Genomic DNA, 4,407 nt, shown 5'->3' with positions numbered 1-4,407 from the left:
AATTCATATATATATATATATATATATATATATATCTCAACTTGAATGTAAATTGATTAAATGTTCCACTTAAAAGATACAAATTGGTGGAATGGATTAAAAACAAATCATAATTCAACTACATGCTGCTTACAAGAACCTTACCTTACTTGTAAAGACACATAGGGTGTTGGTAAAGAGATGGAAAGAGATATTCCACACACACAGAAACCAAAAGCAAGCAGGAATAGCTATACTTATATCAGATAAGACAGATTTTACAATGACAACAGTAAAAAAATGTCAAACAAGGCCATTAGATAATGAAGGATAGACATCGATTCAACAGGAAGATATAACAATCTTAACTATATATGTACTCAATACCAGATAACCCAGATTCATAAAACAAACATTACCAGACCTAAAGAAAGAGATATACAGCAATACAATAATAGTAGGGGACTTCAACAGCCCACTGATATCACTAGACACATCAAGACAGGAAATCTACCAAGAAACTGTGGACTTAAATTGGACTTTAGACCAAATTAATCTAAAAGACATTTACAGAACATGCTCCTCAACAACTGCAGAATACACATTTTTCTTATCAGTGCATGAAACATTGTCCCAAATAGACCATAATACAGTCCATAAAACAGGTCTCAATAAAATTTTGAAAATTGATATTATATCAACTATCTTCTCAGACCATAGTGGAATAAAACTAGAAATCAATTCAAAGAGGAACTGTCAAAATACATAAATACATTAAAATTAAACAATTAAATGAATGATGTTTGGGCCAATGATGAAATTAAGAGAGGAATTTAAAAATCTTTCAAAATACATTAAAACAGGGACACATCATACCAAAACATCTGGGATACAGCAAAAGTGTGCTAAGATGAAAGTTTACAGTGTTAAATACCTACATAAAAAATTAGAAAGATCACAAATTAACATCTTATTATCTTACCTCAAGAAATTAGAAAAAAAGAAACAAACCAAACCCAAAGCTATTAGAAGATAAAAGCAAGAAGCAAAAAAAAAAAAAAAAAAGAATGAAATTGAGACCCCAAAACAATAAAAATGGTCAATGAAATGAAAAATTGTTTTTTGAAAATATAGACAAAATTGTTAGACTGCTGACTAGAATAAGTATGAAAAGAAAAAATTCAAATAAACATAATCAGAAATGAAAAAGGAGACATTACAACTGATACCACAGAAGTATAAAATATCAAGGACTACTATGAAGAACTGTATGCCTGTACAATTACAGACTAAAAAATCTAGAAGAAATGTATAAATTCCTGGAAATACGCTACCTTTCAAGATTGAACCTGGAAGAAATATATATCCTGAACAGATCAATAATGAGTAGTACAATTGAAGCAGTAAAAAACAAACCTCCCAACACAACAAGACCAGGATCAAATGGATTTACAGATGAATTCTAACAAACATAACAAAGAAGAACTGATACTTATCCTACTGAAAGTCTCCCAAAAAAATTGAGGAGGAAGGAATTCTCCCCAGTTCATCCAATGAAGCCAGTATCACTCTGATACCAGAGTTAAACAAGAACACAGGAACAACAACAAAAACAACAAAATGACAAACCAGTATTCTTGATGAATATAGATGCAAAAATCCTCAACAGAATACTGTCAAACAAAATCCAACAGAACATCAAAAAAAATATATACCATGATCAAGTGGGATTTATTCCAGGAATGCAAGGATTATTCAATATATACAAAACAACAAATTTGATTTGCCACATACACTGAATTAAAAACAAAATTCATATGATCATCTCAATAGATGCAGAAAAACATCTGATATAATTCAGCATTTCTTCATGATTAAAACACTCAACACACTAGGCATAGAAAGAAAATACTTCAAAATAATAAAAAACATATATGATAAACTCAAAATAATAAAAGCCATATATGATAAATAATAAAAACCATATATGATAAGCCAACATCATACTGAACAGGAAAAAGTTGAAAGCATCCCCCTCTAAGATCTGGAACAAGACAGGATGCCCACTTACACCACTCCTATTCAACACAGTACTGGAAGTCTTAGCCAGAGAAATCAGGCCAGAGGAAGAAATATAAATCATCCAAATTGGAAAAGAAGAAGTCAAATTATCTCTGCTGTGATATTATCTTATACCTAGAAAAACTTACAGACTCCTCTAAAAGACCCCTAGAGTTTACAAATGACTTCAAAAAAGTCACAATATACAAAATCGATATACAGAAATTGGTAGCATTTCTGTACACCAATAATGATCAAGCTGAGAAGCAAATCAATAAGTCAATTACATTTACACTAGTTACAAAAAAAAAAGTATAAAACGTTTAGGAATATATTTAACCAAGGAGGTGAAATAACTCTACAAGGAAAACTAAAACACACAAATAAAATAACTTGCAAATGAGACAAAGAAATGAAAAAACATTCCATGGTAATGGATTGGAAGAGTCAATATTGTTAAAAATGATCATATTGCCCCAAATGATCTATAGGTTCAATGCAATAACTATCAAAATACCAATGTTGTCTTTCACAGAATTAGAAAAAAAAAAACCCTGAAATTTATATGAATCCCAAAAAGAGCTCAAATTCCCAATGCAATCCTAAGCAAAAAGAACAAACTGAAGGCATCACATTACCTGACTTCAAATTATACTACAAGGCTATTTTCATATAATAAGTAGTATAGTAACCAAAACAGAATGCTACTAGTATGAAAGTAGACACACAGATCAAGGGAACAGAATAGAGAATCAAGAAATAAAGCATACATACCTACAGCCAACTGATCTTTGACAAAGTTACCAAAAACATACACTTGGGGAAAGACACCCTATTCAATTAATGATGCTGGGAAATTTGAATTGTCATATACAGGAGAATGAAACTGGACCCCTATGTCTCAGTATATACAAAAATTAACTCAAGATGAATGAAATACTTAAATGTAAGCCCTGAAACTATAAAATTACTAACAGAAAACCTAGGAAAAACTCTTCTGGACATTGGTCTAGGGAAAGAATTCTTGATTAATACTCAAAAGCAAATTCAACAGAAACAAAAATAGACAAATGGGATTTAATTAAATTAAAAAGCTCTACATAGTAAAAGAAACAATCAATAAAGTGAACCAATAACCTGAAGAATGGGATTAAATACGTGCAAATTATACATCTTACAAAAAACTAATATCCATAATCTACATGGAACTCAAACCACTCAACAATAACAAATCAAACTCCTTAAAAAGTGGACAAACACACACAGACATTTTGAAAAAGAAGACACAGAAATGATCAAGAAGCAGATGAAAAAATGTTCAACATCACTAATCATCAGAGAAATGCAAATGCAAACCACCATGAGAGACCATCTTACATCAGTCACTTACTAAATGGTAGGAAAAAAAAAAAGGATGTTGGTGAGGATGTGGAGAAAAGAGAACACTTATACATGATTGGTGGGAATGTAAATTAGTGCAATCTCTATGGAAAACAGTATGGGCATTTCTCAAAGAACTAAAAATAGATCTATCATTCAGTCCAGCAATCCCACTACTGGATATATGTCCAAAGAAAAATAAATCATTATATCAAAAAGATACTGTACCTGTTTGTTTATCACAGCACTACTTATAACAGCAAGAATACAGAATCTATGTAAGTGTCCATCAATGAATGATTGGATAAAGTTATTAAATATGCGTGCACGCGTGTGCGCACACACACACATACACACACACACCAGTACTATTCAGCCATCATGTATTTTGCAGCAACATAAATGAAACTGAAGGACATTATCTTAAGTGAAATAACTCAGAAAATCCTTCATGATCTCATATATGGGAGCTAATTTGTACATATGGACATAGAAAGTGGAATGATAGACAATGGAAACTCAGAAGGGTGGGAGGTTAGGAACAGGGGTGAGGGATAAGACGTTACTTAATGGGCACAATGTTCATTACTTAGGTGATGATTATACTAAAAGCTCAGAGTTGACCACTATGCAACATATCCACATAACAAAACAACACTTGTATTCACTAAATCTATAAAAACAAATGAATCCAAAGCATGCTTTAACCACTAGAAATAATTCAATACAAAATAACGTTGGCAATAGCTAAAAATGAAAAAGTTAACATTATTATTAACCAAAATGTAATGTATAATAAAATCTTTGGCAACATTTAGATCCCTAAAATTCAATACAGGTAAAAATAGACTTCATAAAGTTTTTTTTAAGGTTCCTAGTGGCAGAAACTATAGCTAGGATAATGTGGATATCAATGGTGTTGCCAGGTATGTGAATATCACACAGTATGGTATATTAGTTAAATTCCCAGGTTTGAAGCATCTACTT

This window comes from Mandrillus leucophaeus, unplaced genomic scaffold (genome assembly GCF_000951045.1).
Source record: "Mandrillus leucophaeus isolate KB7577 unplaced genomic scaffold, Mleu.le_1.0 Scaffold424, whole genome shotgun sequence".
In the NCBI taxonomy this organism is placed as follows: domain Eukaryota; kingdom Metazoa; phylum Chordata; class Mammalia; order Primates; family Cercopithecidae; genus Mandrillus; species Mandrillus leucophaeus.
This window is presented reverse-complemented; position numbering follows the sequence as displayed.